This window comes from Suncus etruscus, chromosome 4 (genome assembly GCF_024139225.1).
Source record: "Suncus etruscus isolate mSunEtr1 chromosome 4, mSunEtr1.pri.cur, whole genome shotgun sequence".
NCBI lineage: Eukaryota > Metazoa > Chordata > Mammalia > Eulipotyphla > Soricidae > Suncus > Suncus etruscus.
Window position 1 is genome coordinate 50,896,028 of NC_064851.1, and position 27,664 is coordinate 50,923,691.

Genomic DNA, 27,664 nt, shown 5'->3' on the forward strand with positions numbered 1-27,664 from the left:
GAGTTAAAGTCCTTACCTTGCAAGGAGTCAACAACTAATTCAAATCCTCAGCACTAGATATGGTCTCCTGAGTCTAGCCAAGAATGATCGCTGAATACAAAGCAATGAGTAAACCTTAAGCACTGCTATATGTGGCTCAAAATTAAAAATCAACCTAGAAGGATTCTTTTCGCGTTTTGCTTGTTTGATTTTTGACCCCTCCTTTTTTCCCTTCTTTCCTTCTAACAGAACCACATAACTTGAACCATCTTGTTCTACCTCACAAATTGGAGGAGAAATAATAGAGGATACCAAGACCAAACAGTCATATGAACATCAAGTAGGAATAAAAGATGATCAGACTTAAACACCAAATCCAAAGCCAATGACAACAGAATCGATACCCAGTTTACAACAAGCTAGACATAGAGGGGACCACTTATACTAGCAGCCCAGTGGGGGCGGGAGATGGAGGGGGATATGAGATGCATGCTGGGAACAGGGGTGGAGGGAGGACAACATTGGTGGAGGGAATACCCCTGATTCAATGTCACTATGTACCTAAAATATTATTGTGAAAGATTTTTAATCCACTGTGGTAAAAATAAAAATAAAAATTTCTCAAAAAAAAAAAAGAATGACTGTAACACACTGTCTGCTCAAAAAAATCAATAAGCAAGTGAAATAAATATGTGAATTTCACAAAACCCTAGCAATGTCATAACTCCTGGCATTTATTAGAAAGATAGGAAAACACTGAGTTATAACATTGTTTCCCTATGCTCATAATAGGTTTATGTAAAATAGTCCTGAAATAAAAATAACCTAAATTCTCATTAACAAATGATTTTCTAGAAGAACTGAGATAGGTATATAGATAGATATAATCATATATTTATCTCAATGGAATAGTCCTCTGCCTTAAAATATATAAAATGTGTTTTTGACAAAATATCAGCTCTAGAGATTATTGTGCTAAACAAAATGGGGAGGAAAATAAAAGATATTATAGTTTCTATGATAGGTGGAATATAACCAACCAAAGCATACATGGGAGAACAATATGTGTGTATATGTGTGGGGTAGGTGGGGGTGGAGATAAAATCTAGCTACTAAGCTTAGTGAAGTTATTAACCTAGTGGTTACCAGAGGAAGAAGTATGTACAGTTATATAACCAGAGTACAAAAGAATGAAAGGTAACTTGTAAACAAAGTTCTCAATCCTCTTAGACAACAGCAATAAGATCATGGGTAGAAAGCTAGAAACTACAGATCTGGTTTTGATTTATTGGACTTGCACAAACCCTTCCTCATCCCTCATAGAGACATACATATATAAACTCCCAGTTCCCACTGCAAACAATGTAAATGATTTTTTAAAAAGCAGGAGTGTTGCCTTTCTGTATTTTTTTATTTAAATATTTTTCTGTTTTGTTCCACTAGATAAATGCCATTGTGTCTGATTCTTGCACTTTGCCACTGCGGAGGTTCTAAGATCTTGATTTAGGAGATAAAAAACTTTCTCCCACATCCTGGTGAGTAGAGAATTTACACCTGACTTGATGGAAAGGAGATGATTCAGTACTTCAGATCTAATCGGGCTAAGTGCACTTTCCAGTAAACACAAACTGTAGCCACGGAGCAACACCAGAAAGTCTCTGTAGTAATGATTTGCTGGATATTACCAATTGATCCTCTTCCTCTTCCACACACAATATAATTGGAATATGCTAAGAAAAAAGAGACCTAGGAAAAACGAATGGAAACAATCTATGAATACATAATACAGGATAAAGAATCTATCTGGCAGGGAAAGTGAGGCAAAGAAGAAAACTGGGCTGTGGAGCAGAAAACCAACATTCAATCTTGGCTATTAAACTTGGTAGTTGTAAGATCTTTTTTTTTTGGTTTTTGGGCCACACCCGTTTGACGCTCAGGGGTTACTCCTGGCTATGTGCTCAGAAATCGCCCCTGGCTTGGGGGGACCATATGGGACGCCGGGGATCGAACCGCGGTCCTTCCTTGTCTAGCGCTTGCAAGTCAGACACCTTACCTCCAGCGCCACCTACCCGGCCCCAATAGTAGTTGTAAGATCTTGAGCTAATAGCTTGTGCTAATGCTTTGCTTTCCTCCTTGGTAATTGTAAATTAATAATTTCTACTTTGAATACTTGATCTGAAGAATGGGAGGGAAAATATATGATATAAACACTGTATACTCAGTAATTTTTCTGTGGCGATAAAGGGATAATAAAAGGAAATATTTAAGTAAAAGATGAAATAATTGCAAAAACTAAATTCTGCTTGTTGGAAGAGAATAGCCAGATGATAAAACAGTCATGTTTCCACAAACTTGAGTGTAGAAAACACTAACACAAATCTGATGTAGGAGATGATAGATGACAGAACACCAATGAATTGTTCAGAGAAGTGGGAATATATGCCCAAGGATTATTATTGAAGAACTAAAATATGATTGGAGATTCTGAGAACTCTGGCTAGATTGCTTTTATTTGTAGACTGATGAATTATTTTTAAATGGCTGAGACAACAGAAATGTTTGGGGGTTTGAAATATATTCACATTTGGTAAACTGTCCACAACTTTTGAATATGAACAGAAAATGAGAGGAAAACTACAGTTTTTTAGATATATGGCCCCCAAGGTACACAGACATGTAACCTCGAGTATAGAGAGACCTGAAATGGAAGCTCATTGCTTTCAATAAGTGCCTATTATAAACCTCAAAGAATTTGGGACACAATGAGTCATTGCATTCTACTTAATATGCACAGAACACTTGGAACAAAACCAATTCAGACGTGGAAACTGGCTAGTTACCTGAAGAATATGAAGTAAAGAATACTTCTTAATCAAAAAGCAGCTGATGTTATTTTCCAAAATCCAGGCACAGGCAAAGAGAGGCAATTAACTTTTTCTATGCCCTCCAGAGTCTTCTGTAAGCTCTATGGCTAGCTTATTCCCACACTTGGCTAAAACTATTGCTAATATACTTTACTTATAGTTGACATCATGATGTCAGTGGCATTGTTCTGACAAAACACACAGATACACACCAAGTTGTGCATACATATGTAACCAGGTATAGGACTATTACGCACATGCTCTGGAAATAAGGAACAAAGATAAGGAACACACAGTGGAAGGAAATAAATATCTTTTATCTTATACCATATTACTTCTTCAAATAAAAAGATAAATATCCTATGTATACTTCAATGGAATTTAAGGAAATGGCTTGGTGCTGTGTAAAAGTAGAGGATCTTCTTCTCTGACTTATTGCTCTTCACAGAGATCTGTATTTTCATACAAGTCCCAGAGACTTGTATTTTCATTCCAGAACAAAATTGCTTTTGAGAAAACTTGAGCGAAACACTTCCACCATCATCTCTACCCCTAAATAATGGTACTTGCTCTCCTAGGAATGAATATCTGCATAGGCTGCATCTAATACTTTTAACAAACAACTCATAACTTTTATTCTTGGAAAAATTAGCCAGTCTTTGGACTTTGAAAAAATGATAGCCAAATCTATACATCATTCAATAATGATGTTATTCAATAACTTTGGTTTAAGGACCAGTAATATAAATATTATTAATACCATATACTACTAAATTTACTTTCATGAAAAGAGTAGTAATTAACAACAATTTTTAATTAGAGAAAGAGGTAAAGTCCTTGTGATGGTCTAAAGGTTTTATAAAGTTTTGTTCCTCTACTGCTAACCTTTTAACTCCTATAGTTTCTTTTTGTTTTGTTAAATATGGAATGCTTCACGAATTTGCATGTCATTCTTGCACAGGGCCCATGCTAATCTTCTCTGTACCATTCCAATTTTAGTATATGTGCTGCCAAAGCAAGCACAATCTTATAGCTTGTTTAACAGTCTGTATTAACCATGTGACTTCCCTCCTCTTCTTTGACATCAGGCACATTTGACCTCAGTATTTCTGAAGCTTTCTTTTCCTTGAGAACCAATAGCTAATTCCCATGACTTTTTCAAAAATTTCCTCAAATTTTATTTTCTCTTCGTGACTCACATGATTATAATTTGCTGCAGTCATCCAGAGTCCTGATGGCACTTCTGATGGCACTTGCACTTATTTTACTTGGCATATGCTTTATTCCATGGTTTTGCTCATCTTCTAACAGTTTAGGTATATGAACTTACTGTGCTTATTAGGTTTCTCTTTGATTAGATTATTAACTCTATGATGGCAAAGATCTTTATTTTATTTACTGGCATATGCAAGTTTCTTCATATTCTCTGTCACATTGTGGGTGCTCAATAAATAGTTAAATAAATGCCAGGCACAAATCAAAACACATTGCATTTATTTATCTCACATGTAACTTATACTTTTATAGTCCTGAGTTTAAAGATGAGGAAACTGAGGTAATATAGGTTAATAGCTACCCATGGCTACCCCACTTCTAAGTAACAGAGCCACACTCACAAGCCATAAAATGGGATTTTAGAAGTTACACTGAATTGCCTATTGGGAAGCTCACAAAAGAATTCAGGCCTAACAGTTAAAGGCTTGCTCCAAAAGGAGAGATTCTATTTTCCTCCTTCTTCCACAGTAGAATGATTTTAAGCACTCACAGAGCTTCTGTTACTGCAGTGGGATTTTAATAATGCTTTCAGAGTCTGGTAGCTAGGATGAAGATTGAATATGCTAATAACTGTAAATAGCAGTTCTATTTACTAAGCATATTAGTGAGTCTCTAGGTTCAATAGGTATTAAAATATGTTAATATGGTTACTGAAGAAATTGTTGACCAAAAGGGTTCAATTTGGAGCAGCAAACTAATTATTGCAACCAAAAGTTACCTGTAATTGCCCTGGTTGCTTTTGATATGTTGATGACTTAAAATGTAAACTTTCTTTTATTAATTTATGCTTGTTAAACTTGAAAAATCAGGACCATATCATTTTTAATTGCATAAATTAAAATGAGAAGCACACATATAGGATGGATATGATTTCAAGCATAAAATTAATCAGATTTTAGGAAAACTCGACAAGGATGTTAACATTATAAACACACCAATGAATAAAAGAATATTATGGATTTTTACTTAGTACTATGAAATAGTAATTTTATATGCATGATCACCAAAAAGTTTAGATTATATTTAAGAAGAAACCCAAATTAACTTTTTCTTATTTAAATATTACATTGTAAAATGATTTATGCATTATTTGTATAACTTGTTCTCTGGAACAATGCCTTTAATAACAATGCAGCATCAATATAATAATATGATATAGGAATCTAGTTACTGTATTTGATTTCTTTGGGGGAGATGGCTGAGGCTTCACGTGGTGATTGGTGCTCAGGGTAGCTCTACTTTGTATTTAGGAGTGATTGTTAAGAATATTCAACAGGGGATCTGTGAGAGAACATGGCGGTAAGGCGTTTGCCTTCCAAGCAGAAGGATGGTGGTTCAAATCCCGGCATCCCATATGGTCCCTGTGCCTGCCAGGGGCGATTTCTGAGTGTAGAACCAGGAGAAACCCCTGAGCGCTGCCGGGTGTGATCCAAAAACAAAACAAAACAAACAAAAAAAATCAGTAGATCATATGTGGTACAAGGAGTAGAATCTGGGTCAACAACATGTGAAACAAATGCCTTTATCCTGTACTTTATCCTTGTCTTGGCAGGTTTAATTTCTTTAGTTCAATATTGTTTGAGGATTTATCCATGTTGAGAGAGTGGGGAGAGTGAGAAAAAAGATTTATCTATATTGATATGCTTAGAGATCATTAAATTTATTCATTTGATGCATAGTGTTTGTTTTTTTGGCCATACCCCATGATACTCAGGGCTTGTTCCTGTTTCTGCACTCAAGAATCACTCCTGGTAGACTGGGTGGACCACATGAAATACTGAGAATTGAACATGGATTTGCTGTGTGCAGGCAAACACCATGCTCACTGTACTACCTCTCCAGTCCACATTATAAACAAAACTTTTAATTAAAAGTTTTAATTTTAACTTAGTTTAATTAATCATTTTCTTCACAGTTGGTACATTTTATATCCTGCTTAAGAAATACTTGTCTAGTCAAAGGTCAATACAATATAACATTTTTATATAGGTAATTTATCTAGAAGTGACTTTTTATGTGATATGAAAATTGGTCAGAGTTAGAGCAATAATTCAGCAGGCAGGGCACTTGCCTTGTATGCAGCTGACCTGTATTCAGTTGAACCCAGGTTCAATCCACATACGGCCCCCCAAAACCTGAGTAATTACTGAGTGTAAAACAAGAACTTAGGCCATTAGCATCTCTGGTTGTAGCCCCAAAACAAAAAATTTTTTTCAGTACCTGTATACAGTACCTGCATACAGTCAACCCAGCACCATTTATTTGAAAAGATCATTTTTTTCCTCCATGTTGATTTTCCGTAGTTTAACTCTGGCTGACAATTATTTTCTTTCAGTATATTGCTAATAGTATTCCATTGTTTTCTAGATTCTAGCTTATATATTTTACTTGTTAAAGGAAGTGTATCTTTTTTATCAATTTGTCTTTAAAATTTTCATGTTTAGTTTCAGCAATCTTACCTTGTGGATATGCAATACTGACATGAAAATCTAGATGATTTTATGTATAATCAGAGAGGATGCTATTTAGCTTGTGTTAGGCTGTTAGAGCAAGAGACAATACCTTAATTTAACTGGAGACAGAACTAATTGAGGTTTGGCTTTGTTCCTAATAAGAACCTATCTGTGTCTACTCTAACCACTCTACAGGTCATTTCCCTTAATGATCAGTTGAAAACCTGGTTTTCTGTTTCTGTTTGTTTGTTTTTGTTTTTTTAATTCTGGACTGTTCTCTACTGAATACTAGCATCAGTTTACTGGCCTCGAATTTACTACTTATGGTCTTAATACTTTGAAAAATCTGAAATCTCCAATCATACTTTGTTCCTTATTAGAGCTCTCTATCATTTCATTCTACCAGTGCCACTAATATAAGCACATTCTTTTGAAAAAGTAATCTGTTTAATTTAGGTTAATTTTAGGTTATATGATTACAGTAATGTTGAAGTATGTTATATTCATATAAGTACACTGAACCCTACCAAATCAAAATCCTCATGAGTCCACCTCTATACCTATTTTGTCATCTTTAGTTCAACTTTTATTCCCTCAAAAATTGCCCCACTTCTATCCTCTTACTTCTTAATAGTTGGCTTTATAATCAAGAAGTCGAGGTTTGTCATTGTTTACTATTGGTAATAGATTCTTGAAAAAACAAAACAATGCAGAATTTGAAAATTATTTCAAGTTTCGCATTTCTCCAAAATCTTGAGCAATATGTTCTTAGTGCATTGGCAGCCTTCTGGTGACTTTCCAATAGATTTCTGATAATTTTGCAAGTAGCTTTTCCTACTTGTTCCTGGTAAAACAATTGATCTGCAAACTCCTTCTTTATGGCCAGAAGCCATGTTTTTTATTTTTCACTATTATTTTTCTAACACAAACTTCATTAATGGATTTACTACTCTGACACAGTTTTAGTTTAAGTGCTGCTGTTCAGCATACAAACCTGTGACATTCTGATCCTAATGACTCTTCTAGAGCATCAGAAATTAGTTAAATCATTAATTTTGGAGCATATGTTTAATTGGTTTTAATTAATTGCACAGGTGATCTGTAAATTATATACACATGAATGTGTTTCAAAATATTTCCATCAAGATGCTTTCTTACTTGCCTTACATTTCAGTGTTGAATTAATTCAACCAGATGAGATCTTGAGTAAATACAAAACTGTTTCTTTAGAAATGTCTTGGTCCTTCTTTCTGCACTTCATAGCTTTTATGCATAAGAGGACACTTTTTATCGACTAAAAACTAATGACACACATTTAATTTTTATGTAAAATATCATCTTTGCTAACAAGATGCTTGGAATCTAAATGTATGACTCATCTAGTCTTGAATTGTTTTCTTAGAAACTTGTCCAAAACCCAGCTGAGACCAATGATATTTTGGAGGAATTATCTAGACATCACACACCAGTCATTTATTTATAACTACATGGTAAAATTATTCTGCAAAATAAGTTTGGGTCCTTCCTCAAACTCACTGAATTAGGAAATGTTGGAATTTTTCAGAAGCATTTGCAGTAATTCTAATGTATAATCTGGTATTTTACAATATTTTTAGGGCCAGGGATATAGCTTAGTTGTCAGGAGTGCAGGACTTGAGTTTGAAGCTCATCAGCTTATTTCCTCAACCAATCCAATCACAAGCAGCATTGTGAAGAAGTCTGGAGGTTCGTCAGCACTATACAATTACTTCTTAAAATTGAGTATTATTTATTTTACTATTTTATTTTTGTTTTTGCTTTCTTGAGTACATTGTTCCAACACCATATCTACCCCAGAGTGCCCATTTTCTTTCATAAATGTCCCAAAAATTCCTCCTAAAAATACTCCTCTCCACTCCAAGCAGTCCACCTCTCCAATTCTGTTTTATTTGATCATTTTTGCCCTCTTATTAATTTTCTTTATAACCCACATAAAAGGAATCATTATATATATGTCTTTATTTTCCTGGTTGACTTCAGTTTTCCTCGAGTTTCATTTATGCAGTGGTAAAATGCATGATTTTACCTTTTCTGATAGCCAAGTAGTATCCCATTGTATAATGAGAAATATTTTATTCTGGAAACTCAGATTGTTTTCTTTTGGGTTTTAGACATCATTTTTTTTTCATATCTTGGCTATAGTAATTAGTGCTGTGATGAACAGAGAAATGCAAATGTCTTTTTGAAATATAGTTTTTGTACCGTAGGGATAGATGCCAAAACATGGAATTGTAGGGTCACATGGAAAGTCAATTGTAAGTTTTTTAAAAAGTGTCATATTGTTTTCCCAGAAAGTTAGACCACTTGATATTCTCACCAGTACTATATGACAGTTCCATTCCCCCCACATCCATGACATTATGTTTTGTACCTATATCACTTATATAAATTGGTATTTTATTGTTGCTTTGATTTTAATGTTGGGAACCAATATTTTCTCTCAGGCCCAATTGTGCTATAGGCATTTCAAAGTTAACATACATAAACTTAATTCATGATAACATGTTAGTTCTTGTGGATCTCAGGATTTTTTTGATTCACCAAGTGATATTTCTAATTTGTCAAGACAATATCCTGAAAATCATTAACTTCCACATTCTCATCATCGAAAACCTTTGGGTCGTTATCATGTTTTGCTTTTGGTTTATGAGCTGTACTATTGGTACTAATGATTCCTTCTGGCAGGTTCGGAGGACTATATAGGATATTGGGGATCAGACCTAGGTTAGCCATGTGCAAAGCAAATGCCTTAATCACGGTACTCTTGCTCCAGCCTCTCAAGTTTTGCTACTTTAAAATGTCTCACAACCAATTTTTTAGTATACACAATTCTTTTTTGAGTGCATGCTCATAATTTATAGTAGGAATATAAGAAGACTTCTTACTAGAATTTTATGGTTTATTCTCTTTAGTTCATTTCCCATACTATCAAGATAAACTTTCAAGCAAAAGATCTAATTTTTCACATTATATCCCCTTCCAAAGAGCTTAAGATCTTGCTAATTATTTATTTATTAGTTAAATAGTAGATAATTTATTATCTAATTTTTTTAAACCTGTTTCATCAGTTGTAGAGATATTAAGGGCCAGTACTGTGCTAGAAGATGAGGGGCTTGGGTAAGGGCAGTGTCATGTTAATGTAAGATAATGCACAATGTAAGTTCAATAAATTGTTACTATTAATGTTAATGTTATCAGCACATTAGCTGAAGCAATGCTGCTTAAGAGATATAGTTAATCTTTTTGCTTTATCCTGAAATTCCACAGCTGTTTTTACTGGCTTTCTTTTCCCCTAATTTGCAGACACTTATCCATGTTATCAAATAATTTCCACAAATTGCATATACTAGTTTTCCAGAATCATGGTATCAACTTTCTACTGCTTTTACTTCCAATGGTATATGGTCAGATGCAGGAAACCTGCTTTCATTTCTCTAGATATTTTCCATTTCTTATCCCAAATCTGACAGTTATTTTGCTCTCTCTGCCTATATGTCCTAAAAGAAAACTTGGTGATAAAAACATGTATTGCTAGGCGTTTCAACTGTAAAGGTATAACAGATTAGAAAGCATTACAGAGAATATTGATAAAAATTAAGGAGAACCATAAAAAGAAACTGAGGCAAAATGTCTTATGAGAAAGAGTGATAAAACAGTGGGTAGAGCACTTACCTTGCACACTTGATCTAGGTTTGATCCCCAGAATCCCAGGTGATCTCTGAGCCTGTCAGAAGTGATTTCTGTTCACAGAACTAGAAATAAGCCCTGAACACTGCTGAGTGTGTCCCACCCCCATCCAAAAATATAGAAAGTCTTATGCTCTCAAAAAAAAGGAAGATAAAAGAGTAACACTTTTTATTAAATTTTAAAACTCCAAGTGCAATCTTTTGCTGAATTTGCCCCACATCATAATTATTCCTAAAATATTACTCATGAAAGAAAAATGTTAATATAAAAAGTGGAAAAGTGGCCAGATTAAACTTTTTATATTTCTGTTAACAATTAATAATTTGGAAGAGGATAGTTGATTTGGGGGGAGAAGGACATAGCTGATAATTCTCAGGGCTTACTCCTGGGTCTGCACTCAGGAATTACTCCTGGTGAGACTCAGTTTCACAGGCAATGCAGGAATGAAACCCAGATCTGGAGCATACAAGTCAAGTTTTTCTATCTGCTGTACTGTTATTCTGGTCCTAAATCATTTGTCTATTTGTCTTTAATCTATAGGCCAGATTTATATTATCTAACTTCAAAGACAGTAAATATATTCTTTTCTACAATACTTTCTAGAACATTCATCAATTATTCTTGCAAGATTTATTTTTTAAAATAATGAATAACAACCAGAAAAAGAACTAAACTTGTTTTGCCACAACATTAAAGTTATTGCAGAACATTTTAACATATTAACCAGAAGGCAAAATTTGATTATTTTGTATTTGCCAGAAGCAACCCAAAGCATTTATGATCCTATTTTTCAAATGTCTGTTTTTATTTTATTGAGGTTTACTTTGAAATTTTAAAAGAACTCAAAATTACAAACATAAATGTTTTTAAATGATGCATAATTTTTGTTAGGGCATGATCTCTACATATTAAATAACCATATATTTTATTTTGCTGGAGAAAAATGTACTGAGTTTCAACTTACTTGTCTATATGCTACAGAGGTTAGACTAAATGATTACTAATGTTGCTTACAGATTTAAAAGTGTATGCCTTTTGTTTAACACATAGACACAATTAAATGAAAACTCAACCCTGAATTATTGTTATTGGATCCAGTATACTAAATAAGAGTTGATGGTATCCAGAGATTGGCATAAATCAAGAAGAATGATTGGTGCTGGTATGAATTCGGGGAGAAAGGTACTCTTATTCACTGCTAATGAGAATGTAAACTGGCCCAGGCCTTTTGGAAAATATATATACATATTTGAAAATAAAATATATATTTGGAAAATATATATTTGGAAAAATATATATTTCAATATAAATATTTCTAAAAACCTAGAAATTAATCTCCTTATATGACTGTTCTGTTCCTAGGAATACACTAGGTATCCAAAAATACAATGCAGAAGAATATCTGCACTCCTGTGCAAGAGTATCACTGAAATTCTGACCAAGCCTTGCATTCTGCTAGTTTTCTCTGATTTAGACTAGAATCTAAGACTAAGTCTAGGATCTAAGTTTAGGAACTACCTAATTTATTGTTTCAGATTTATTGATTTAGAATTTTTCTTAACTTTAACAAAAACGTGTCAAACTGATATGCTTTATTAAAAAGTTAATATACAAATAGTGAATACCTGCCAACTTTATTCCCTTATTTCTTCTTTCTGGAAAAAGCTTCTACTTAGAGTAGATATGAACCAATAGCCTCTCTCCATGTCCATGATTGTTTTTGTAATTATGGTTCTTCTGCTTTGTTATGTAAGATATAGGATCATATCTCTTAGTCTATAATTCCAAAATTCAAATACCTAGAAGAAAGACATTATATAGAGAGGCACTATCTATGCATTTATACACAAAATATATACATATACAAATACTTATACTATATAGTCTGTATATATGTCTACATATATAAACAATTGTACATATATGCTTGTCTCTCTATAAGTATATATATATATATGTATATATATATTTGTGTTTTGGCACCAAAATTCATATTCAACTGTTGTGGAGGTATTTTATTTGTTTATTCAAAATACTACAAATATTATTACAGAGATTATTTTATTGGAACAATATTAAGTGTTTGATTCAAAATGCTTCTGAATCCTGATGAATATTCTAGGTAATGCAGGTCAACATTACAAAACCAAAAGCTCTGGAAATGTGCTCTCATACTTAAAAAATTCCAGGTGTTTGAAATAGCTGGTTTTGTTTTTGGAAGTTTAGAAAATTCTGGAATGTACATAACATATTTCAAGCTTCTAAAAATACAATTTAATATTTAGTGGATATTTAAGAGATATCAGAAAAAATTTCAGAAAAATAAATCACCTCCAAAGTAGAAAGGACTTTCAAAGTAACAGTGGGTATACTTTGACGTCACAACAGGGAGACTTGCCATGGAAATGGCCAACCTCCACTAACTAATATGGTATTAGTCTATAAATTTGGAAAGAGAAGTAAGTGACTGCATAATATTCTACTAGTATATGAATGAATTTGTTTTCTTATCTACAAGCATAGAAGCATAAAATATAAAAAGTGAAATTTAATTCAAATTATGGGTCTCAACTGGTAAAATATTGACCAAAAATAATGGATCATAAGTAGTAACAAATGTATCACATTAATACAGATAGGAAAACTGTGAGAAGAGATAATTTTGTAACTCAATTTTCTGTCCAATATTTCTATATAAACAAATTGCTATAAAATATTTTAATTAGGGGCTGGAGAGATAGCATGGAGGCAAGGCATTTACCTTTCATGCAGAAGGTCATCGGTTCGAATCCCGGCATCCCATCTGGTCCCCCGTGCCTGCCAGGAGCAATTTCTGAGCATAAAGCCAGGAGTAACCCCTGAGCACTGCTGGGTGTGACCCAAAAACCACCAAGAAATTTTTAATTAAAAATTAACTGTCCAGGTCTATAGAGATGTGTTTACAAGAGTTATTTGGAACTTCATTGTAATTGTTTATTCTACACTTTGTAGAAGTAAAAATTAGACAATTATTACATTGTTTAATGTGTAAACTTCCTCCTTCCCTAGGAGTCCTTGCAGGATACCCACTAGACACACGAGTGAGTGTCTAATGGTGGGAGACTGACAGGATCTTCTGAATGACCACATGGATGTGTGGGAGACTGACAGGATCCTCTGTGTGAACAGTAACCTAAATCTCATTATCATATTAGGGTCTTTGTATCAGGAAGGATTTTTCTGCTATTTTTTTTAGCAAGAAATGTATGTTTTAACTAGTCAGAAACAGCTCTTAATTAAGTTTAATAACTGAAAAAGTTTAATCACATCAATCACTGGTATTCCTTCTCACATATGGATTATTAAATTTCCCATTAATGCCATTGCTCGAAATGGACTGGGGGAGATAATGCTTTGAACACCAGTTTTCCTATCTCCATTACTTATTACAAGATTACAGGTAACACATTTTAAGGTTTGTCATGTTTACTGACTCGGCACCTATCAAGAGGCAAAATCCAACATTAGAATTCCATGGTACCGTATGATTCAAAGATTCACAAATTTAGTTCAGTTTCAGGAGTTTGAGGAAAAAAAAGTTCATGTGTGTGTGTGTGTGAGTGTGAGTGTGAGTGAGTGAGAGAGAGAGAGAAAGAGAGAGAGAGAGTGAGAGAGAGACTGACAAAGAAAATTTGTTATCATCCATTCCATAAAATTCAACAAATGTAAAGTAGAAATATTTCTGGCAAAAGTTTATTCTTGCATAAGTTGTCCATAAAATGAATCTTTTTTAAAAAGAATCTTTTTTAAAGAAGACAAAATAAAACATTGTTCCATTGATTTGGATAAATGACAGGAAAAAAAAGTAAAATGTCTCAATTATTTTGCTTCTGTCAATAAGAAATGCTAGTCAGGGAAGGGAAAATTTTACCTTGATATAAGAGAATTGATATAAGAGATTTGAACTTCATACTAGTAAACACACACACACTCACACATGCACACACACACACACACACATGAACTTAACTACTCTGAATGACATTTATCTCACTCTTGGATGACTTTATTCTCATGTTTTGTAAGCAAATATACCATTTATTGTATTTATTGAACTTTTTGAACTTATAGTAAGTGTCTTTCACTGACAAACAAAAATGAGAGAAAAGTTCTAATCTTATAAATTAATATATGAAAAAATAACATTAACTGAGTGTTCAGTGGTTTTTGAGATATGAAATATATCTGAGATATAAAATATATCAAAAATTCAAACTTCACTGAAATGCTTTAATCTCAACAAAAAACAAAAATGATTATTGAAAAGGATAGGGCAGGTGGGAAAAAATGTAATACTACCCAAGCAAAATACACTTGTATAAGAAAAGTTACCAAATAAATATAAGTGTGCAAAAAGGGAAAGTGTTTTTGGCTTACTTCACATTTTTCATGTTACACAAATTTGTAAACCAAAAGGGCAATAAAATTTGACACTATATATAGTAAAAAGCCACCTGCTTCACTTGGAGATAACCAGAATAGAACTAAACTACTGTATTCAATTTAGAGGCATCTCGATAAAAAGAAAAAAGTTCATGCCCAATAACCTAGAGTAATACCCAGAGAAACCTAAAAGAAGAGGTCTGAAAGTCTGGAAACAGAGATGAAGATGAGTATTTAAAGAATTATTCTAAAAGCAAGAATTCTTTTTTATTAGCTTTTATAAGTTGAGTTCAAACCTTTAAAAGGTTTTTATGTGACTCAGAATCAGGTTCCTAGTATTTAGACCTAGTTATTGAAAATATATTGATTTAGAAACTTTTTATTAATATCTTTATTTAAACACCTTGATTACAAATATGATTGTAGTTGGGTTTCAGTCATGTAAAGAGCACCCCTTCACCAGTACAACATTCCAATCACTAATGTCCCAAATCTCCCTCCTCCCCACCCCACTCCCACCTGTACTCTAGACAAACTTTCTACTTCTCTCCTTCAATCACATTGTTATGATAGTACTCAGTGTAGTTATTTCTCTAACTGCACTCACCACTCTTTGTGGTTAGCTAGATGTTGTGAGCTGTACCTTCCAGCCCTCCTCTATTTTGTCTCTGAGAATTATTGCAAAAATGTCTTTTATTTTTCTTAAAACCTATCTATCTCTCTCTCTGACTTATTTCACTCAGCATAATAGATTCCATGTACATTCATGTATAGGAAAAGTTCATGACTTCATCTCTCCTGACGGCTACATAATATTCCATTGTGTATATGTACCACATTTTCTTCAGCCATTCATCTGTTGAGGGGCATTTTGGTTGTTTCCAGAGTCTGGCTATTGTAAATAACACAGCAATGAATATAGGTGTGAGGAAGGGATTTTTATATTGTATTTTTATGTTCCAAGGATCTATCCCTAGGAGTGGTATTGCTGAATCATATGAGAGCTCAATTTCCAGTTTTTGGAGGAACCTTCATATCGTTTTCCATAAAGGTTGAACTGACGACCATTCCCACCAGCAGTGAATAAAAGTTCCTTTCTCTCCACATCCTTGCCAGCACTTTTTGTTCTCCATCCTTGTGATGTGTGCCATTTCTGAGTCATGAGATGGTACCTTATAGTTGTTTTGATTTGCATCTGCCTGATGATTTGTGATGTGGAACATTTTTTCATGTGCATTTTGGCCATTTGTATTTCTTCTTTGACAAAGCGTCTGTTCATTTCTTCTCTCCAATTTTTGATTGGATTAGATATTTTTTTCTTGTAAAGTTCCATCAGTGCCTTATATATTTTGGATATTAGCCCCTTATCTGATGGGTATTGGGTGAATAGTTTTTCCCACTCAATGGGTAGCTCTTGTATCCTGAGAACTATTTCCTTTGAGGTGCAGAAGCTTCGCAGCTTAATATATTCCCATTGGTTTATCTGTGCTTCCACTTGTTTGGAAGAGTACTGTTTTCTCCTTAAAGATGCCTTTAGTCTCAATGTCATGGAGTGTTTTACCTACATGTTGTTCTATATACCTTATGGTTTCAGGCCTGATATCAAGGTCTTTAATCCATTTGGATTTTACCTTCATACATGGTGTTAGCTAGGGGTCTGAGTTTGCTTTTTTGCAAGTGGCTAGCCAGTTGTGCCAACACCACTTGTTGAAGAAGCTTTCCTTGCCCCATTTAGGATTTCTTGCTCCTTTATCAAAGACTAGGTAGATAATTGCATGTCTGGAAAACATACTCTGTGTACTCAAGCCTATTCCACTGATCTGAGAGTTTGTCTTTTTTCCAATACCATGCTATTTTGATAACTATTGCTTTGTAATACAGTTTAAAATTGGGGAAAGTAATGCTTCCCATATTCCTTTTCCCAAGGATTGCCTAAACTACTCGAGGGTGTTTATTGTTTCAAATGAATTTCAGAAATGTTTGATCCACTTCTTTGAAGAATGTCATAAGTATCTTTAGAGGGATCACATTAAATCTGTACAATGCTTTGGAGAGTCCTGCTGATCCATGGGCAGGGCATGTGTTTCCATTTTCACGTGTCATCTCTTATTTCTTGGAGTAGTGTTTTATAGTTTTCTTTGTATAGGTCCTTCACGTCTTTAGTCAAGTTGACTCAAAGATATTTGAGTTTGCGTGACACTAATGTGAATGCTGTTGTTTTATTAATGTCCACTTCTTTCCTATCATTATTGTTGTATAAAAAGGCTATTGATTTTTTTGTTTGTTTTTTGAGAGACTTCCATTATTTTTTTTTATTTAAACACCTTGATTACATACATGATTGTGTTTGGGTTTCAGTCATGTAAAGAATACCACCCATCACCAGTGCAACATTCCCATCATCAATGTCCCAAGTCTCCCTCCTCCCACCCCACCCCCCGACTCCCGCTTGTACTCTAAACAGGCTCTCCATTTCCCTCATACATTCTCATTATTAGGACAGTTCAAAATGTAGTTATTTCTCTAACTAAACTCATCACTCTTTGTGGTGAGCTTCCTGAGGTGAGCTGGAACTCTTTTGTGTTTGAAAATTATTATTGCAAGAATGTTTTGTGTGTTAATTTTGTAGCCTGCCACATTGCTATAAGAATCTATTGTTTCTAGAAGCTGTTTTTAAGCAGAAAATCTGTCATGAAGGCATTATCAAAAGTAAAGGAAAAACTTTTTATACAAAATTTTAAAATTTCATTGGAACAAAATATGTATTGTCTAAAATAATAAAGAAAGTTTTTTGGGAGAAAAAATTAAACAAGATAAATTTATATAGAAAAATAATAGATATGTGGAGTTTGTTAATTAGTAAATATATGGGTTTTTCTTATGAATACACTTTTATAAATAGCAAACTATTTAAGGAAAAATAACAGTAACAGTTGTAGAGCAAAAAATTAAATGTTGGTAGAAGAAATGAAATGGCTCTCTTGTGAGGTTTTTACACTGTGAAATGATGAAGCATTATGAATCTAAACAATGAAGTTAAAGCTGTAAATATTAATTCTAAAGAAATAATTAGAAAATTAAAAAGTTGTATATATGTCATAAGAAATTAAGAATATTATATAAAATTATTTAAATTTTCACCTAATACAACAAAATGGTAAATAAAAACTTTATGAAATAAATAATGCATAATAAAAAGCAATTTTTCTGACCCCTCTAATATTAAATATTTAGAGGGCTCAGGCACATACAAAAATAAAGTATAAAGACAACTTCCAAGGAGTAAATGTAAGGATGGGGGAAGTAATAACTATGGCTGAAGAGGTTCAAGAAGGAGCCTGTTCTAGGATTGCAAGATAAAAAGATTCTAGAAATCTATTGCACATATATGTGGATATACTCAATACTATTAAATAGACTGCATAGCCAGGAGTAACCTCTGAGTATCACCAGTGTGGCCCAAAAACCAAAAAAAATTTTTTTATAATGAGCAAGATGTCAATTTTTCAAGATACAAATATGTATATTGGCTGTATGTATCAACCAAAATAATATCAAAATCCGTGAGGCAAAAATTAGTGAAGTCAAAAAGAAGTCTACAAATAAGACTGACCACTTCAATATTTCTCTCTGCATAATTGATGAAATAGATAAAAAAAATCTTCGAAAATAAAACATTTTTATATTATGCCAAATTTGTATTCTTGGGTCAACCACTTTCATGCTATATTATTCTTTATGTTTATTTCTATATTTGATTTGATTATTTTAATATATTATTGTAATTTATTTGCTATTATTTAAAAGAATTTCTTTTCTATTTTACAACAGAAAGGAAACCTATCCCTTTTGAAAATATAGTATAACCATCAAGGTTATAAATGTTAAAATCATAGTAAACAAGTAGGTGTGTTTTTGACACCATGAAATGATCTAAAACTAAGAATTAGAAAACACCATAAAATACCAAATTTTTTAAATTAAGAAACATAACTCTAAAAATCTCTTAGTTTAATAAAGAAGTCACATGGAAAATTGTGAAATAAATTTTAACTAAAAAAAAATATAAGACCACATCAAAATGTGTGGATGTAGACACAGGATTGATTTTTATAAAATTTATGGCTTCAAATGCTATATTAAAAATTGGAATTTTTATTAATTGAAATTAGAATTATTTTTCTATATTATAAAAATAATTATATTTTTATGATAGAAAACAAAAATGAATCATATAAATTTCTTACAAGGCTAGAAATAAGAAGATAAAATTAAACCTATGGTAAATAGAAGAAAGCAAATGCTAAAAATAAGCAAAATAATTGAGGTACTATCTCACACTACAGTGCCACACATGACAAAGAACAAGAACAATCAGTGCTGGAGAGGCTGTGGGAGAAAGGAACTCTTCTTTACTGCTAGTGGTAATGCCATCTAGTCCAGCCTTTATGGAAAGCAATATGGAAATTTTTTAAAAACCTGGAAATTGAGCTCCCATATGATCCAGCTATACCACTCCTAGGATATATCCTAGAAACACACACACACACACACACACACACACACACACACACAAATAAATACAAGAATGCCCTCAGCAAGCCTATTTTCGTTGCAGTGCTATTTACAATAGCCAGAATCTGAAAAAAATAAACCCAGATGCCCAACAACAGATGAGTGGCTAAAGAAATCATGGTATGTATACACAATGGAATAGTATGCTGCTGCCAGAAAAAAATGAAGACATGAAATTTTCCTAAACATAGATGGACATGAAAATTTTTATGCTGAGTGAAATGAGTCAGAGGGAGAGAGATAGACACAGAATAGTCTTATTCATCTTATTCATCTGTGGGATTTAAGAATAAAAACTATGGTAATAATACCCAGAGACAATAGAGATGTGTTTGAAAGAACCAGCCCAGGATATGAAGCTTCTCACAAAGATTGATGAGTTCAGCTAGAGAAATAACTACACCAACAATTATCATCATAATGGTAGTGATTGAGAGAAATAAAATGCCTGTCTGGAAGCCAGGCAGGGAGATGAGGGAGAAGGGAGATGGGGTGGGGGGTCATTGGAATTGGGAAGATTGCACTGGTGAAGGGGGGTGCATTTTTTATGACTAAAGCCCAACTACAAACATGTTTGTAATCATGGTGCTTAAATAAATATTTTAATTAAAAATAAAATAGATGAATAAAAAAGAAAATCAGTGAACCAAAAAGATGATCTTTGGAAGATAAAATAACATTGTGAATCTTTTAGTTAGAATTATTGAGGGGTAGAAAAAAATAAAGTATAACAAGGAGTACAGCAAAAATATAGCCAAGAGAAGAAAAGAAATTGAGTGGAGGAAGATTAAAACAAATATGAAAGGACAGAGGCGAAAGGCCTAGTGTCTCAGGTGCACTGGTAGTTTGAAAAAAGGACAGAAGTAAATATCCAAGCTAAAGGCAACAAAAATGGAATAAAGAGGCCTAAACTTGAACAATCTAAGCTTAAAGTGGGCCTGTTATACTAGCAGGCTGGAGTGCCAGTGGTGGGGAGGAAGGCATTTGGGTAGCATTAATGGAAGGAGATTGACACTGGTCGTGGGATTGGCCCTGATACATTGTATGTTTGAAATGCAACTGAGGAACTTTGTAAATCACAATGATTTCAATAAAGCAAATTTAAATTTTAAAAAAAGAAGTTGCTTGTTAGTAATAAGTAGTGACATGGCCAACTGTTGTCATATATTTGTAAAAATTATTTTACTTTTCACTTTGATCTTTTCTGATTTAATTAGTACCCTTAATTTAACAAGTACCCTTAATTATGTAAAACCTGACTCTCAGGCAATTTATGTTAAACTCTGGCTAATAAATGTGGCAAGGAAAGCAGCAGAAAAAAGAAGCTAAACTGACTCAGTAAGATCCAAGAAGCTGCTAGACACCCCCTGGCCAAAAATACGTTTTCTCCCATGACTCTGTTTATTTCTTGTGCAAAACTGCAAACTAAGTACCCACAGAATGGCACTCAAATAGGGACATGAAAACTTCAAAACAGTGAGAGGAGTAACAAAATTCTTGGGGTACTGAATAATGAAACTGATATTATGTCAGTCTCCTCTTGCTGCACTGAATGTGCTACTAGAGTATTAGCTTACATAAGTCCCTTCTGAGTTGTCTCATGTTGGTAAATACATCATTCAAGACAAATTTAATGTGGCATATCTGTTAAAAATTCTCTATACATATGCCCAAAGAAGAGAAAAGGGCTTTTACAGTAGTGAAGAGTTTTTACTCAAGAGATTTTCCTAAGGCCAGTACTGGACTCAGCAGGATAAGTGAAATTTTGTTAAAGATGTCTGACAAATATGTGTAGGATACAAGAGTAAAGAGTTTTTACACAAAAGACTCTCCCAGATACAATTTGTATAAAAACCAGTATCTCTAATTCCAGAGGTCTGACTTTGACAACCGCAACAAAGCAGAACTTCTGGAACTATAAGGAAAGGCTCTATCCTAGGCTTTGTCTTAGGATCTGTGCAAATACCAAGATCTCTAATTACAAAGGACTGATTTTGTCAACCACAACTGAGTAAGACATTTCCTGGCACCATAAAAAGACCTTGGGGTTGGATAATGAGCATGTCCGGAGCCTGTAGTCGTTCCCATGATAGCATGCTAAAAAGGTGGAGAAACCCTGCATCTCTTAAGCAAAGGGAATTCCCTTTCTAATTTCTTCAATATTTACTGTGCCTATGCAAAAACAAAACAAAACAAAACCCAAAGCCAAAATAGAAAAAGCAATGCCACAAAACCTTGTTACACATGAACACTGAATTGAAATAAAAAAATGATCAGACCTAAACACTAGCCCCAAAGTCAAGAACAACAGAATCATGATACCCCATCTATAACAAGCTATACACAAAGGGGACTTTTTATACTAGCAGTCCAGCGCACAAAGGGGTTGGCGGTATGGGATGCATACTGGGAAAAGGGGCAGAGGGAGGACAATACTGGTGGTGGAAATGACCCTAATTCACTGTCACTATGTACCTTAAATATAACTGTGAAAGACTTGTAATTCACATTGGTAACAATAAAATTTATTTAAAAATAAAAATTTAAAAAAAAGTCTCAAGTACAGAACCCAGCAGGATAAGAAGCAGAGACTGAATAACCAGTGCTGACAATCCAAGTCTTAGGTACTGTTAAATGATTCAATGAATATTAAGAGAAATGACACTAAGCAGGATATTTTTGTTCACCATAAAACTATTTAGAGAAATAACCTCAGGAAGTCTTTATGCAGTGTTGGAGATGGGGAGATTGTGGAATTTGATACATTTCGACAGAAAGGTCCAGAAGCTTTGTAAATAACTGAGCCAGTGGGTTAGGCCTTGCCACTGCAAGGCAGCTTTTATGTTCCCAATCAGTGTAGGTTCCCCCAATTCAACCTTTAGCTTCACCCCCTCAGGTGGAACAGAACCAGGAAGTGAAGAGGAATGAGCTGAAGACTCAAAACAGGGTTCCAGCTGCCAGTGTAGATTACTCTTCTGCAGAAGGTGCTTAGGCAGAGGTGCAAAGTCCCTCCGCCAACTGTAACCTTTCAAGGGCACTGATCATCTGTATTCATGCTGAGAGAGAGAGAGAGAGAGAGAGAGAGAGAGAGAGAGAGAGAGAGAGAGAGAGAGAGAGAGAGAGACAGAGACAGAGACAGAGACAGAGACAGAGACAGAGAGTCTCTGCTTGCAACCGAATTGACCACATGTAGTGGCTTCTCTGAGTGGTTCTTTGAACAGTGATTCCAATCTGCTGTGCAGGAAATCATTATCTCCCTTGACTGTTCGTCACCGACAGATTACTTTGTCAGCAGATCACTATCCAATATCTATCACATCCAATGGTCTTTTGTACAAATAGAAGGCGGGGAGGGGGGGAGGTGGAGGCGGAGAGAAACACAGCGGTAGGACATTTGTCTTGCACACCACTGACCCAGGACTGACGGTGTTTCAATTCCCGGTATCCCATATGGTCCCCTGAGCTTGGCAAGAGCAATTTCTGAGTGCAGATCCAGGAGTATTCCCCTGAGCACTGCTGGGTGTGACAAAATAATAATGATAATAATAATAATAATAATAATAATAATAATAATAACCAGAAGAGGAGGAATTGTTACATTCCTTTAAAAATCACCTTGCTTTTTCCCCATTCTCCTTTTCTGAGTTAATTAGCACAAGCATCCGTAATTGTGTAATCCTTGACTCTCAGGTGATTTATGTCAAACTCTGGCTAATAAAAATGACAGCGAAAGATTTATTTTTAAAAAAAGTGACAGCTAAAGCAGCAGACAAAGAAGCTTGTTTGACTCAGAAGATCCAAGACACTGCTTGGCACCCCCTGGCATAAAGTGCATTTTCTCTTATTACTCTGTCTAATTTCTTGGTCAAAACTGCAAGCTGAGACCCCCAATAGAGCCAAGGATCATAGCCACACAAAGAATATTAAGAATATATAAAACTCGTATGCCCATGAATTTACAATTTTAGATGAAATAAAATACTTTGAAAAGTTTATATAAGAAGAAAAGCACTTTTTTTCTGTTTTTGGGTCATACCTAAAGGTGCTCACGGGTGCACTTATAAATTACTTCTGCCAGAATCCCATGACAGCATACTTCAGGGGTGGAGAAACCCTGTATCTCCTAAGCCAAGGGAATTCCCTATATAATATCCCCAATAGTTACTGTGTCTATGCAGGGGGAAAAAGAAAACAAAAAGCACAAAATAATCATTTTTCCACATATATATTTATTGATTGATCAATTTTGATGTCTTTATTTTAGTGTAGATATTGAAGTTGATGTCTCCAATTTTATTTTATTTTATTTTATTTTATATTTTATTTTATTATTTTATTTTATTTTATTTATCTTTCATTTTTGCACTTCAGCATGGTTTTGTAAGGGCTGGAACACAGTTCCAGGAAAGGAGCTTGACCTTTCTAAAACGCGGATGTGTGGAAGCTCCCCCAGGGCAAGGTAGAAATTCCCTTAATGACCGCTCATTGTAGAGAACTTCCTGGTACACCTATCATATGATATCTTGTACTTTTCCACTGCCTCAGAATGTCATGGCAGATGTTATGCCCTTATAAGGAAATGTTAAATCGTCCTCTGCCTCCTCTCCCCTCCTTATGGTATATAAGGATTGACAAAGGAAGCCATGAGGTCCTTTGCCTGAGCCTGGTTACAGCAAGGCACTGGACCCTGGCCGGTCAGAATAAACTGGAGCTTACTTGTGTGGCTTACAGAGGTGTCCGCCTCTTCACTTCCCCTTGCCGAGACCCTTATCGTAGGCCTGACGAACCTAACATTTTGATTTCAGATCCGAGACTATTGTGTGGTGTTTGTCTTTATTGTTGTAGTGCTCACTGGATATTTAATTTGATATTTCTTTCTGTATTGTTGTGGTGTTTCAATTACCTTTTCCATGTCCTTCTCAAACTGAGGTTGAAAGCTTCTAGAAGGACTTCACCCATTTTCAGCTTATTTAATTTTTTTTTATTTTTTCTTATTTTTCATCCCATTCTATTGCTTTTCTTTTCTTCAAACAAAACCACAAAACTTGAATTATCGAGCTCCGCCTCTCAAATAGAGGGGTAAACAAGGGAGAGTACCAGGACCAAACAGATATATGATCACTAATAGTAAGCTAGACAAAGAGGGGACCACCTATTCTAGCACCCCGGGGGGTGATAGTGGGGATATAGGTTACAGGAAGGGAATGAGGATGGGGAAGGATAAATTTGGTGATGCGTATTTCCCTGATTCAATGTTAATATGTACCTAAAATACTACTGTGAAAGATATGTAAGCCAATATGATCAAAATAAAAATTTAAAAAAAAAAAGAAATTACTCCTGCCAGGCTCAGGGAACCATCTTTGATGTCAGGGATTGGCCACATGTAAGGTAAACACCCTATGCACTGTCACTATCACTATCACCCTACGTATCACTCTGGCCCCAGAAAAACACATTTAAATAGCTTTAGATATATTAAGTAACTTGAATTTATAGTTGAAAATATTTCTACAAAGAAAATTTTTTACTTGATTGGCTTCACTAGTCAATACTGTGGAAAGTAGACAAATAGTTCTCAAGTCAGGGAGAGAGTAGGAGACTAACCTCAAATGAGCAAAAGAAGATTTCGGGGGGATTATTAAATAATTACACATAGCTTTAGTGACACATCATTACACTGATTTGTAAATCTCAACAAGTAGTATACTTTAAATGATTAATCTGTTACATGTAAATAGAACTTCAATAAAACTAAGAATAATAGTAATAGTAACAAAAGATAGATTATTATTTGAACTTGAAATAAAGAAATGTATATTGAGCTACAGATCATTCATTCTCCATCCTGATGGCACTAACAATCAATAACCTATGTAACTTCTTACAAATACCAGTCCTAGAAGGTTAAGTTAGACTAACCTTCTGTGGACTAAAAGGGAATCTGAGTTTAATCCCTTGTGACCTATTGTCCCCAAGCACAAGAAAGCATCTTCAAGCACTGAGGTAGGATTAGCTCTTAAAATAGTTGAGTGTGGCCCAAAAAATACTAGGCAAATAACTACCAAACTAACAAAATAAATACCAAAGTTCAGATTATATTTCCAAAGTTTCTGATAATTTGTCTATTATTGGACTAACCTAGTTTTGAATTGAAATGTCTTATAACACTAAACAATTGGATTTCAGAGTCTTGGGCTTTTCTTTCTTTGTAAGTTTTAATGGAGTTAATTTAGCAGTATATTGTTCCCAACCTCACTCAACTATCTGGTTGTCTTATCAAGTGTATTTTCAAAAACATTAGGAAATATGGTGAATAGTTTAGCAATTACAACTTTAAAATGTAGGTTATAGAGAAACAAATACATCTAAGATAAAGTGTCCCAAGAACACATTGTTTTTCAGACGGCCTTATCCCAAAGAAACATATTTATATGGATATTTATTATGACTCAATGAAAAGTCAGCAAATTAATCAGTTTTCAGAGAGAGAAAATAGTGAATAAAACATCTTTATTACTTAATGTACTATATTTAAATCTATTTTGTATATGCTATAATGACTGTCTGGAGACAAATTATTTAACAGAATACCTTATGTCTCATTATGTGACTCTGAGAACTATAGTTTTTTCTGATTTTAGTAGAATAGTAAATGGAGTGTTTTCTGTACTTACATCAAAATAATTCCAAATTTTAAAGTCAAGGAATATGTAAATAAATAGATTAAAGCTACTCCAGTGGGTTGGGTTTTTTAATTTGTCTTTTCAAATGTATCTTTTTTTTTTCCCACTTGCTTCAGGAGTCATTATTGAAATTCTTTTATTTTCATCTTCAATTGCAATTTCAATGACATAGCTTTTTTTATAATCACTTTTATATAAGTTAGAGGAATCTTTGTTTTTATGCTATTTATTTTTAAGAATATATCTACTCATTTTGACATTGTTTCTTTATCACCATATTTTAAATTGGTAGTACAATTTTTGAATTCTAAAGTAAAATTATGTCTCTGAAATAATGATAAAGCATATAATCTATAAATTCACTTATTGCAATATTCTTTTTTATATCAATATCTTTATTTAAACACCTTGATTACAAATATGATTGTAGTTTGGTTTCAATCGTGTAAAGAACACCCCCCTTCACCGGTATTGCAATATTCTTAATATTGTTTTAAAAATAATTGGTACAAGTTATAAACTGGAAGAAATAGTATTTTTCAGTGTTTATGACTATAATAGGATATATATCAAATCAATGACTTTGTATACATAGTATTCTAAGCAGACAGTAGTAAGAAACAGATAGAGAACTAACAGAGGTAGATATGTGCATTGCCTTATAGAGGCAAATCTTTTTCTCCCTTTTTATTCATTCAAGTCCTTCTTACCTCTGCTAGTGGCCCTCAAATTATGGTTCACTGGCCACATATTTTATTTGTTTCCATTTTGTTTCTTCACTTCAAAATATGACATAGGCAGTGTGCGTAGAAATTTGTTCATATTTTTGTTTTAACTATAGTTTGGCCCTCCAACAGTCTGAGGGACAGTGAACTGGCCCCTGTTTAAAAAGTTTGAGGACCCCTGATATATTATCAAAAATGGATATGACATGGCCCAGAGAAATAGGTAGGGTGCTTGCCTTGTATGTGGCAGACCATATGGTTCCTATACATAGAGCACTTCATATGGTACCTAACCTAAGCAAAGAACCAAGAATAACCCCTGAGCTCACTTATGTGGCACACACACAAAAAAAAATGCACAAGACAAACTATGCCTGTTCACTATTTTTCCCAAGGAGCTGTCTGAACCTCAAGATTGCAGCTCAATTCCTAACTCTAGATGATTATTAAAGGAAGAAATGAATAATTTTTTTAGGAAATTAAAATAATTCAAACCTATCCTAAATAATAAGTGAAAACTAGCTACAGTACATGGTTACTCATTTTTTTATATCCTTTTGTCTACCACAGTATGCCTCAAATATATCCTGCCTGCCAGTGATATGAGTGTGAACTAATAATAATTTCTTTGTTTGGGGCCACACCTGGCAGTGCTCAGGGGTTACTTCTGGATCTGTATTCAGGAATCACTCCTGGTGATGTTCAGGGGACCAGATAGAATGCTAGGGATCAAATTCGAGTTGACCAAATGCAAGGTAAATGCTTTATCTGCTATACTATCACTCTGGCCACACGGGCTAATAATATTTGTTTAGAACTAGAAGGATCTTAATCAAAATTAAATATGCAGTAAGTTAATCTCATATTTATAAAACCAGGGTGTTTGAAAAATGACTTCTGTTCAATGCAACAATTTGAAGAAAAAAAAAGACTTCAAATCTATCAAAATGTGTTCTGTG

The 27,664-nt window shown here is 34.0% G+C and overlaps 1 non-coding gene across 1 annotated transcript; it reads right to left on the reverse strand.

Annotated features, from left to right (window-relative positions):
- Positions 1-3,759: 3,759 nt before the first annotated feature.
- On the reverse strand, positions 3,760-3,866 carry LOC126007372 (U6 spliceosomal RNA). The gene has a single exon (XR_007494951.1). It is a non-coding gene; the product is annotated as a U6 spliceosomal RNA (small nuclear RNA).
- Positions 3,867-27,664: the final 23,798 nt, after the last annotated feature.